Here is a 12932-nt window from a genome sequence, read left to right on the forward strand (position 1 = left end):
CCAGGGATATTTATTTTATCTGGTAAAAATCTTTCAGTGCTTAAACTGGAGAGGGCGTTGCACTGGATAACATCTTATCACCAAAGAAACACACTTCAACTATAAATAAAATATTTGTCCTTTCATTCAAATACCTGAAACCTACCATATAGAGATTAACAGAAATCATTGACTTGCTATACCCTTGATGTGGTGAGAGGAAAGGGAGGAGGTGTTTTTGTAATTCAAGGCAGTTTAATGAGAGCACAAAGGTATTCTAGAGACACAAACTAAATATCTTCAGTAGTCAAACAAGTAATATAAATGGTGAAGACTATAGGGCATGGCAAGGCCTGTGATACTCAAATTCAATTTAAAAAATAACAATAATACTAGGCTAGCCAAACAAAATACCTGCAAGTGCCCAATCTGTCTCTCAGCTGCCAGCTTGCTCTTCCTGTTGAGGTCTATAAGGTCTGACTTGCATTTTTTTTTTTTTTTTTTTTAAAGTCTGATTCTGAATTCATTAGTTTTGCAAAAAAAAAAAACAAAAAAAAAACTAATCTATGTATTCCAACTTCTCCATTTTATAGACAGGAATGATGCAAAAAATGGAATTTGGAGGGTCTGTGTCCAGCTTAGTCATAGATAAACAAGTCTTATCAGGAAGTCTTATTTAAATCATCTGGAAAAGGATGATTCCTTGCAGTAAACTATTTCCAGAACACAAATGAGCAGGAAGCCTTCTTTAACTCTTACTGTTTTCCAGCATTACAGGGTTTGGGTCAAGTTCAACACTGTCAAGGATGGCATTGGTATACAGACCAAAAAAACTAATATTATATAACACTTCAACCTAAAAGTTCATTTTTTTCTCCCTTTTTTTTACACTTCGTGGGCCCTAAAAGTGTCGAAGGCCCTGGTCTGAGACTAAGGTTTCCAGGCAGGAAACCCTGGGTTTCCCGCCCATTCTCAAGAATTTTTTTTGCTTTCCTGTTCCCGAATCCCGAGATATAAACTGTTTTCTGTTCTCCACTATGAATCGTTTCCACAAAGTGACGGCCGATACTACCAACCACCTGGGTTCAAGAAGCCAATTTTCCCTATTTCCTGACCAACTTTTCTTGGGATTCAGGAACGGAAAAGCGAAAAAAATTCCTGAGAACCGGCGGGAATTCTCGCCTGGACACCCTAGCGATAAAGAGGAAAAATGTCTAATAAATACATTGTGAGTAGTACGTTTATTTCCCATTGTGGGTATTACTGCGTTCAAGGATCCAATTTTCCCGATTTCCCGACCAACTTTTCTCAGGATTTGGGAATGGGAAAGCGAAAAAAATTCCTGAGAACGGCAGAAATTCCCACCTGGAAATCCTATCTGAGACCCAGAGAGACTGAGGGCTTTTAAGACCACAGAACTAGTCACCGCAGAGTTCATACAAGAGGAACCACATCTAGGACTCTTTCCACATCTGCATCTCTATGAAAACTGCAGACTGTGCTCAAAAGGTAAAATGAAGACTTAGGGATGGGGCAGGGATGGTAATATTAATTTTGAAATAAGATCCTGCAGACTTAGAAGGCAAGGACAGGTGTGAGAAGTTCCTGAAAGAACTGGGGCCTGGAGGCACCTTAACAGTCTGTTACATACATGCATGTTATCACTCAACATTTACTATGTGTTTACTATGTGCTTGAGCTGACAGTCAAGCACGGAAGCCATTGCAACAAGCAATTTCAATAAGTAATGACAAGTGATATGGCAGAGGAAGTGAGGCATCTTGAGAGTGAACCACAGGAGCACGGTAACCTGTCAGGGGGAAATGAGGTTCCAGGTGAGCCAAGAATAGGAACTCACCAGTCACAGAGGATCGCGGAGGTGAGAGGCCTTAATCAGAGGGATTTCACACAGGAAGATCCAATACATGTGAACTTTGACCTCAGAGGACCTAAAACTTGTGCCTGGCCAAATATCCTTAGTATCTGGGAAGTCAGGTATCAGTGAAAAGGGAGTGATTAAAATCTCTCCCCACCTGTTTCTGGGACTCCAGGACTAAGTTGTCCAGAGCGTTTGGAAGGTAAAGTAAACTAACCGAGGAAAAACAAACTGTCCCTCCCATTTTTCGAAACTACCCAGTCTGTTGTGGTCGTTGGCCCACTCATAATAGGTTGGGACTCTGGTTTTCATGTTGAATTTTCCACTCCTTCTGGACATCAGGAATCTCAGTTCCCTGGAGGAGGTGCAGTCTCCAAGGGAACTTCCTCCCATCCCTTATAGAAAGTCTTGGGGCGCCCAGTCCCTGCCAGTGCTGGGGGCTGAATCACTGCCACCTGGCCTACCTTGAATTTCCTCATCTTAACACGAACATTCTTCAACCCTGGAAGGTCAGGGCACCTCGAAGGCTAGGAGCCAGACCTGTTCAGACGCCACCGCCAGGAAGAGAGGGAGGGAGCGGAGGGAACTCAGGAAGGTGAACTGGTCCTTAGGGCGGCAGAGGCTGGAAGGAGCCGGTGAGCGCGGCCAGGCGGAGCCGGAGCTGGGGTGGGAGGGGCGGAGGTCCAGAGAGGGAGCGGGGGTCAGTGAAGGGTTTGGGGCGTGATCCGGGCGTGGTCTGGGCGTGACTCCAGGTCCAGAGGGGCCGCCAGGCCGTCCCGCGGTCCCACTGCCAGGCTACTAGCCCCCGCCGCTCCGCAGCTTCGCGGTTCGGGTGAGGCGGGCGCCCGGTGGGCTCGGCTCAGGCTCCCGGTCTGAGACTTGGGTCTCCGGCTTCCCCCTCGGCCACTCGCTCTCAGAGCGCGCGCGGGAGAGGTGTTTGGATACCGAGGAGCGGGGAAGGAAGGTGAGCGCACGTCCTCTTCTTTTGATGAGTTTTGCACGTGGGAATTTCCTCTTCAAACTGTTGTCCATATGTAACAGCAGTAGTGACCGAAACCACGCATCTGTCAAATTGGTCCTTGCGCGCGCGCGCGCGCGTGTGTGTGTGTGATAGAGGTGGGGGTAGGGACTGGTAAGAGCCCGGTATTCCTACCTGTGGTCCTGGGAGGAGAGAGCCCCGGAGACCTTTAGGGACCCGCCGTTCACTATTAGGAGAGTTTCTTGAGACTCGGAAATCGAACGTCTGTGGAACCAGAATCCATTGAACTAATTCCAAGTTGAGCTTCTGAGCTCGGAAAACCATCTGGTGGACGTGAGCCAGAGCAGGTGTAGCAGCTTGGGGGGCCGTCGCGGGAGGAGGAACCGGCAAAAACTTTCTTGCGGCGTATCTGCGGCTGAGCCAGCAATAAAGAATGCGGCCACAAGACTTGTCACTTGTAAAGTTGGACGAGGGGCAGAAAAATAAAGGTGGGGGGGGGCATGTCTACACTGACGAAAAATCTGGGAAAGGTTTTATCACTAGGAATACTCCCTTTGCAACGGGTGCTTCTTTATTCCGCCTTCACTCATTAGAGCATTTTGTACATTTCTAAGGTTCGAACGAGGATGCGAAGAGAACGTTGCAGTACAGTGACCTTAACTTTTTCTTCCCCTCCCAGTTTTATGCTGAAGGAGTTCAAGGTCACTTATTGGAGATTAGTCACCTGTTGGGACTATTTTTACCTGAAGAAAGTGTTCAGAGTTTATTCCTTTTATCCCCTTTCCTACCGGCCTCCCCTCTCACCACACGCTGCTGTTTATTCTCCACCTGGAGAGAAGAATACAGCCACTTTTGTCATAAAAATACTTGTGGTTAATTTGGTCTTGTGACTTTTGTTCCTTGGCCTTCCTTTAGTTTCTTCAATATTAAAATGCACCACTTGTGTTTTCAGTAAAGAAAGCCAGGAGCTGGAGGAGAAAAGAAACTCCAGGAAGTGGTCTAGTAAAGTGATTGTTACTTTTTTTAAACTGCAGATATTGGGACTCTGTTGAATTCCAATACTTTCACCTCTTTTGGGGGAACATATTTTAAAATTATAATTATTCTGTCAACAAACTATCAACTATTCAGCCTCTTCCTGTGTGAAATCTACCCAAAGGAGTGAATGCCTTAAGAACTCTGAGGTTCTAGTTAACAGAGGCCAAGTGTAATAGAACAGAAGTGTGTTTACGTTATGGAATAACTTTATGGAACCTCGAAAATAATGGTATTAGGAGCATGTCGAGGTTTCAATATTGCTGTATTCAGATGTCTTTGTGGCTTGAAAAGTCACTTATTCTTTCTGTTACTGCTCACGATATGTGGCGTCTCTTAATATTTCTGGCGGTGCATGATAAAGGCCGTATCTCTGGAGCCCTGTTTTGAGTGTATACTTTTCCCAGTCGTTAATAGTTTTAGATTTAGTTCTGCTCTACACTGAATTGGAGGCAGGGAGACGGGGTCGGGATCAGGACTAAAAGATTCTGTGCAAAAAATTGAGTTCTATCTAGTACCAAATTAACTTTGAAGTCCTGACAAGTCCTGAGATTAATTCTGGGGTCCTTGCAAGCCTCTTAACATCTGTGTGCCATTTTTGTCTTTAAGATAAAGAAATTGTCATTGGTCTTAAAGGATATTCAAGTCCCACTGAACTCTTCTATAAAAGGCAGAGTCTTATTTCTAAAGCTGGGTCTCACAGCTCTAGAGGATTATCTCTTCTAGAGTTTTGCTTTCATTTCCAGAGGGTATCCTAACTTTCTGGGCACGGTCCCTGCCCCACCTAAGCAGGCATGAGCATGAGTGGTTAAGAGTGTGAGTTTTGGAGACTGATGGGTCTCTTTCCATTTTCTAGCTCTGATTTTGAACAAACTACATATATTCTCCAAGCCTCATTTTCCTCAAGTTTAGAATACAGATAATAATAATGCCTACCTAGGTCATTATGAAGACCAAATGAAGTGATGCACATGATGTAAGTAGCACAGTGTCTACAACTTAATGGTAGTGTTAAAAACAAAATTCAATTGAGTACATTGGAAGATCTAATTGGCTTTATTAAGAAATTTATGAATGGGGTAGCATCCCATCTAGCAACCAGAAGTGCTTTTAAGAGTTGTACATAATAAAAGGTCTTTATAGGAAGTAGAATAGGGCAAGTGAGTTATTAACACAAAAGCAAGGATGATTTTGGAGCTGTGACATGTTTTTTTGGGGGAAGGGTTTTCATCCTGCAGATTGCTTCTTTCTATGGGGTAAAGGGAATGGAGAGGGCACGCATGACAGATTACCTCATTGTGTTGACCAGAAAATTCCAGACTGGTTAAGGTTATGTTTCTGGGAGTGTTGCAACTGCAATTACATCAGGTATTAAATCTAGGTTTGATATCATGGGCATTTCAGCAAGAGTAACACCATTATGGGTCTGTAGTTTTCTCTTTTGCAGTAGGAATTGTTTTCAACAGTCATCCCTCCTCTTTCTTTAATAACATGAAATTTAACCTGAAGAAATGTAAAGTCCTATGTGTGGGTATTTAAAAAAATATGCAAGTACAGGATGAGGAAGTTGTAATTAGTCAGTCAACCTCATGGTTAATTGATTGTATGTTTTCCCTGAGTCACCAGTGAGTTGTGAGGGCCCAGAAAGCTGATACAATTGTAGGCTGCTTTAGTAGAAATTAGAATGCATTTCTATAGCCAAGGATGTTTTTTCTACATCTGTCTTCTGCTTTTTGTGCAGACCTCAGACTTAACGCAGGAGATGATGATTTACAAACTGATTTGTTTAGGGGAAGAAAGGAGAAGAGAGGCAACTCTCGTCTTATATTTATTCAGAATGAAAACATTCTTTGACTTGCCCCTCAACATTTTTTGACCTCTTGGTATTTGTTAAATTCCCTAAGAGCAGAATGCAAGGGGGGGAAAAAGGACATGTTTCTGCCTTCCAATCACTTATAGTATAGTTCAGGTAATAGACAGTAATAATTATAGCACAGTGATAAGAGCTCTGATAAAGGTAGAAAAGGGAATGATGGGAGTTGAGAAATTCTAAATATCAACCATGAGGAGGCTCAAAGGAGTTAAAATTTAGTTCCAGTTTTGTAGGTTCTGTTACTGGACCAAACAAGGTCCAATTACTCAGTCATTGTCAGCCAAAGGACAACTCTGAGATTTTATGAGATGGAACATACTTTATGGTGAGCCAGCAGGCAAGGACACGTGAGGGGGTGTCAGTTCCCAAAGCAGTGTGTCCCTGAACAAAGGATCGGATTTGTCTTTATTCAGGGAAATCGTGCATTAACGTTGAGGGGAGCTCTGTCATCACATGTATAGGTGGGGACATTCCTGCACATGTGCAGTTAGGAAACAGGCCTGTGCATACATTGAATGTTCAAAAATGGCGGAAAAGCTGTGCCCCTGGGAGGAGATTTTAGCATTATAAAGAGGGTATAATGAGAATAGTTCAAGAGGAGGCCAGTAAAGTCTCCTCCAGGTCTCTTCAGCCAGCTTCCCGCAGTTTGAGCTGGATTAGCGCCTGGTTCTGCAAATCGTCCTGGGCTTATCCCTGAAAAGACTGTTGGAGCATTTGTCAATGTAGGGCATGGCATAGGTATGGAAGAAAGTTTAACTAATTAAGTCTCAGCCCTTCTGTTAAACTCTTAGCAAATTACAGGATATGGTTACACAAACCTTGTAACATCCAAGGTGATCTAATTAGGTGGGTTTACAGGTTAATCTCAGAAAAATTATGAATTCTAAGTTAAAGTCTATACTAGGCTACCAAGACTGTGTGTGTGTGTGTGTGTGTGTGTGTGTGTGTGTGTGTGTGTGTGTGTAGGTATATACCCAGTTTTGTAAGAATTTGACAGGTGGAAATGCTGAGAAAGCGTTTCAGGCCAAGGAGGAAATTTGTGTAAAGGTATTATATAGAGTGAGACAGCATGACAAATGCAAATCGTGGCATACTGTCCCAGTGCTATCCCATCTTTCACTGGAGGCGAACATTAGCAAATTATTTTACCTCTCTGAGATTGTTTTCTCAAACATAAAATAAGGATCGTAGATTATATTACATTATTAAGTACTGATTTAATCATCAAGTCTCTCCTACAAGGTTACCTACCTCAACTTTGTTGGAAGACTGAGTGGCATATAAAACACGGGAGTGTCTGATGCACAGTTGACAATCAACCAGTGTGGTTCCCTCCACCCATCTTATTGTTTTGTTAGAGAAAACACAGCACTACTCTAATCCAGCCTTGAGTAAAGATGGGATTTGTGATTTTTATGCATATTATAAATAGTAGACCAAGAAATGCTGTAACTGTTCTGATTGTTTAGAATAAAGTATAAAGTTATATACACTTTCACAACTGTTACCCCAATTCCCCAACCCTACAGGCTTTCCTTCAACACACTAAGGCTGTGTTGTTAGCCTATGTTTTAGGGCCTGTTTAAGGAGTGTGCCCACACTGACAGTTCTTTGCTGGTAAACGTTAGCATTCCTGCATTTGCGTGATAGGATCGGAGACCATTTGAGGTCCTGCTTCATGCTCCTGTCATTGTTTCAGCCTGAATTATTGAAGTGCATCTTAGAAAACATTTTTGATACTTGGTTAGTTATTTTGGAGTGCCAAAAGGCAAACTGAAAAACTTGAGAGGACTTTGTTATAGGATTTTACCCTCTTGTGATTTTGCTTTGGTATTGTTAGCTCTTAAAATCCTTTTAAATTTGGAAGACTTTGCTTCAAAATTACAACTTGATCACTCATGAGTTATCCCTCTTGTAAATATTTGGGAGGAAAAAAATGTCCTCTACCCTTCTAGGTTCTTCTGGCTAGTCTAATAATCAAATTGACGTGAGACACATTAGCAGGAGAAAATTTACAGTTTAATAACATGTACACTTTCTGTATACATTGGAGAGACCCAGGAACACAGAGTAACTCTTGAAAATGGTGGAAGCTATCACCTTAAATACCACTTTCAGGTAAAGACAAAAGATGATATCAAGGGTGGGGTATGAGTTATGGGAGGTTACCAGGAAGAGCACAGCAAACATGAGTAAGATTGTTTTGCAGATTTAAAGCTAGGTCTTCTCCATTGATAACAGCTTCTAGAGATTTAGATATCTTTCTAGTACAGTGGGGGAAACATTCTTACAAATGGACATTCCTCCTGCAAAGGGTCAGAGGTGGCAAACTCTACTCCTCTTAAAAATTTTGTATGAATTTGCAGAACAATTGAATCTGTAGAGTATTCCCCTTTTAGGCCCTTCTCCCACCTGGATTTCCAAGGAAGACCTCAGGTAGATTAGTAGCAAAGTCCTACAGAGCATGGAAGATTACTACATGCCATAAGAATTTAGACAGCAAAAGAATTTAACTGCTGTAGGTTTCAGTCTTTGTAGGGAAAAGTAGTGGGTTGGGGCCCAGGTAAGGCCTGTTTGCTGTGGAAGGCCCACGATCAACAGGTCCAGATCAGGCCAGGTATTGGCCTTCTCACTAGGCCATGCAGACTGGGCCCTGAGTAAGAAGTTTTTGAGGGACTTGTTCTTTATGGTCATTCACTCAGTAAATACTGCTTTAGTTCATCCATTAATTTGAATATTCCATTAACTGTGCTGTGCATGGGAAATGCTGAGATTGATTCAAAATCCGTAGCGTCAAAAGTGAATAAGAATGTTTTTGAAGAGCTAGTGAAAATTCCAATTCCTGACCCTTATAGCTTAGAGGCTCTGATTTATTACATTCAGCTGGAGGCCCAGGAATCTGCATTTTAATAAGCCTGGTGGTTAAATCTGATACTGATAGACACTTTTTTCTTTTTTAAACAATGTTTTTCCAGACTCTTCGGAGACTAGAGTAATCTCTCCATCTAAGTCTTATCATTGCTGTTCAAGTGTCTAAACAAACCCAAACTCTGCCTATAACCAAGTCCATTTACCTTTCTGTTGTTTTTAATCCATAAAATGGGGACTTGGATTGGATTTCTATGAATTTCCATGATGTTCCTTAATTTTCCCTCCTTTGGATATAACATCCAGATTAGTCTAGAAGAGTATTCTTACAGATTAAGGTCCCTCTTTGAATAAATGGGCTGTTGAGTGAGATCTACCCGAAGTTCTGTGAAATCCTTAGACTCCTTTCAATATCAATACACCCTTTGTCTTTTGCTAAATTATTTAAACACCAAGGCCATTAGACTGAGGTGGCTCTAATGCCTTGGTGGCCTACATAAGCAAACCCAAAATTAAGCTTTTAAATGCCTCAAGGTTATGTCATTGACCTTGTCAATTGAATGGCAAACAATCATAAACAGCCAACTAGGTTTTCAGCTATAGCCAGTCAGTAATTTCCTTATGCTGTTTCTGCCTTTTCTCTATAAAATCTCTCCCTTGTCTCATCCTATAAGTGGAGTGCTCTAACCACTTCCAGTTTGGGGCCTACTGATTCAAATCTATTGCTCAAATATTGCTTGAAATTTGTAATATACCACAGTTTATATTTTAGCTGTTCATTACCACCTTCTTACGTTAAGAAGTTTAATGGATGGATGATTTCAAGAGTATGAACTTGAAAACATTTGTTTTATAAAGACCTGGTCAGAGACTAAGCTGCCTTAATTTTTTTCTTTTTTTTTAAACTGTAGGTATAAATTACCAGCTGAATATTGCAGTAAAGTTCCTTTTGAGAAGCTCGCTCCTATCCCCTCCCCAGACAGGGTTGAGTACAGTCTCCCATGAGTACTCCATATACTTTGTGGGAATCAGGCCTCAGCCTTTCTCATTCTGTGTTGAAGGAGGTTCTATGGTCTGTCAGCATCGTGGACCAGGAACTAACTAGGGCCTTCCTCTCAGTCTTAAGTGGTGACCAGAGTAAGGCACACTGTAGGTGCTTTGTAAATACTTGGTAAGCTAATTAACCACTACTTTCAAAACCTCTGTTAAAAAAAATCATTTATTTTCTGGTACACGTTTTATAATTTTATCCTCTTTTTTAAAAGAGAAAAACTCTGAGCTGATTCTATATGCTTGCTTTACAGAAATACAATGTAATTCAGTTGAAATCACTATTTAGAGATTGAAAATAAAAATAAATTTTAAAAGTATTATAATTTTTTTAACAGAAACAGTGACTGTGATTATTAATACCCCATCATGCCATGTGCGCACACTGACACTTATTTCCCCTCTTCTTGAGGCCCCGAGAGGTGAGCATTTGAAGTATCTTTTTTTATGTACGTTTTGATTTCCTATTGAACAATAAATACAAACAGGAAGAGCATTGTTTTTGTTTTGTTTTCTGGGAGATGACAGAGATAAACTAAGTCAGAGCAACTCTCTTGAATAGTTAATGTTTGTCTCCTGAAGGAGGAGAAAATTATTTTCTGCCCTCCATGTTGATGTGTATAGAACATGTGTTCTGAGTAGCTGCTGTATTCACTGCCTCTTTTTCCAGTTGAAGTGCAACATAAACTATTTTAATTAATATTGTGCCACCAAAAGGGATTGAAATAGCCAATTGAATTCTGCCAAGATAGAGTCTTTTGATGAAAACATATCTTTATTGATTGTGGATGAAGAAAATCATTCTTAAAATGAAATCCAGAGAAAAATCATATCCCTCAGAGAAAATTTCTGAGTGGCAGGCTGAGATTAACATCATAAAATTGAATTTGTGCTGCAAGCCTTTGATGTAATCAGCAGCTGGGAGATGGTGTTGCCCTGGCTGTGCTCCCTCTGATTGTGGTGAATTATTGTGTGGAATGAAATAAGTGTTTCTGGTGTCCCTCCTCCAAGAAATACAAACAAGGCCTTACTAGGTAGTTTCTTGCTAGTTAAATGGCTTGGATCGATTCCAGGCCTTTTGGGCTCACATACACCCGTGAACTATAGGACTTGGGCATTTATTTATGCCCTGGAGACAGAATTTCTTGATCTCACTAGACAGTGACTTCTTTGATCAGTAGAAACCTAGCAGAGCAGAGACAAGAAGAATCCCCCTGACCAGGGGACTTTTTTTTTTTTTTTTTTTTAGAATAAGCAGAGGCCAGCACTTATTAGAAAGTGCTCCATTTACCTGATTTCTGTTGGCCTATAGGTCCAGTCTACCCTTTCCTTGTCACCCTTGGCTACCTCTGTGACATTCACTGTATTGAAATCATCGCTGTATGGAAATCTCACTTTGTACTTTGAATCTTGTTCCATGACAGCAGTGTTACAATGTTTTTTTGTTTGTTTTGTATTAAGTCCTGATGATTTGAAAACACTCTTGCCCATGCATGCACTTCTACACACGTAATGAATAGGTTTTGTAGGTTAAGTAGAGAACCTACTTACACATTTACCCTCAGATTAAAGAGTGATTTGGCACCTTCACCACCACTATGGTTGAACCTCAGTTGTTTTTCTTTTGTTTGGTTTTTAAAGAGAAAGGTGGACTGGTTTGTCTGTAAATGGGAACTGTACACTGTAAATAGGTAGTGGTGTCATTACTGTGTATTCTCACTCTCAAGCTCTTTGAAGATGAGCGTGAGATGGTCCTTTAAGTTGGACAGATTTCGGGTGTAATCCTTGCTAAGGGATTTAGATTCACCAAGCTTCCTTTCTTAATAGCACTAATGGTGGGCGTATAAATTAAATGAGATAATGCATGAGAAAGCCCCCAGCACAACATCTGGAATGCCCGTGATTCTAGTTACCATCCAGTGAAACACTTGTTGAAGTGAATTTCCAACACTGTCTTAAGACTGGGAAAAGGAGGAAAGGACAATTAAGTTAGAAGGTGGGTATGCATTCTGAATAGGATAAGTGGGAGGAGCCAGGACTAGAGAAAATGCTGAAAAGAGGTGAGGTAGGGGAATGTCAAAAGGAGATCGGACTTGCCTTTGCTCATGACAGAAAACCCACACAGATGAGAAGAACGATTGCAAACCTTCTCTGGTGTTTTGAAGTCATGCTAGAATGGGCTGGGAGTCCCAGAAAATATCTTTTTTAAACATTGAATATTCCGGTAAGGCTAAGGTTGCTGTGGATTATGACCTTCAAGGCCTGTCCCTCCTCTTCCACTCTTTCCACACTACAGTGCAATTCTGCCTTCATAAGCCTTCTTGATGTAAATCTACTTTGACCAAGGTCCTGCTAGGATCCTGCAGTGTGAGGGATGGGGGCGCTCCTGACAGAGGTGTCTCTATTTTGTGGATAGTCAGAAACCACTAGAAAAATGGGCATTAGGGTGGCTTATCCAAACAGAACTCTCTGCATAGGTCCATAGCCCTGCCTATGGGAGTGTCTTCCATGTTTATTCTGGGAGGGAAAGAGGATTGTCGTAAGGGCAGTGGACTGACTTCCAATGTCAGCTGGGCTGAAGTTGCGAGAAGGGAAGTAGATGTCAGGGCCAAGGAAAGAGAAATGGCCCATGGAAAAACACAGAATATTTTTAGGAGAGAGAGCGGGTGTAAGGGAATGGCCATCCACAACCATGGGAATGAAGTGAACTTTGCTCTTGTACCTCAGAAATACCCATCCCATCCTACTTTGCATCAGTTATTTACTTATTTATGACTTGACTTATACGTTATGAATTCCTAGAGGTCAGAAACCTGTGTTTTTTCACTTTTCACTTACTAAGACTTTTAATAATAACCTGTTAAATGAATAAATGAAAATAGTCTTCTCACAGGGAGCTTATGTCAATAGAAAGGAGATCTGTTACACAAAAAAAGTAGAGAACAAAATTTATTATATGACCAATTGTGTGTTTCAGACTAAAATTGAAGTATATGCTTCAAGAATTGATAAATGCATTATTAAGCTGTATGTTCTGACTAAAAAGAGACAAAATCTATTGGATGGTGTTTAGGAGGGCTGCTATAACAAAGTATCACAGACTAAGGGGCTTAAGTGATTGAAATTTATTATTTCACAGTTTTAGAGGTGAGGTGTCTGAAATCAAGGTGTCAGCAGCGTCGGCTCCTTCTGAGGGCTGTGAAGAGGAATCTGGCCGACATCTGCCCCTAACTTCTGGTCAATATTTCACGTTCCTTGCCTTGTAGAAGTAT

The 12932-nt window shown here is 41.3% G+C and overlaps 1 protein-coding gene across 1 annotated transcript in view; it reads left to right on the forward strand.

Moving 5' to 3' along the window:
* The first annotated feature begins 2556 nt into the window (after window positions 1-2556).
* The window catches only part of WDR72 (WD repeat domain 72), a 120743-nt gene continuing 110367 nt past the window's right edge, over window positions 2557-12932 (forward strand). Inside the window, exon 1 of the mRNA XM_074327727.1 lies at window positions 2557-2819. The gene's annotated coding sequence lies outside the window, so the exon portion shown is untranslated. The remainder of the gene's footprint in view (window positions 2820-12932) is intronic.

This window comes from Rhinolophus sinicus, linkage group LG03, assembly GCF_036562045.2.
Source record: "Rhinolophus sinicus isolate RSC01 linkage group LG03, ASM3656204v1, whole genome shotgun sequence".
NCBI lineage: Eukaryota > Metazoa > Chordata > Mammalia > Chiroptera > Rhinolophidae > Rhinolophus > Rhinolophus sinicus.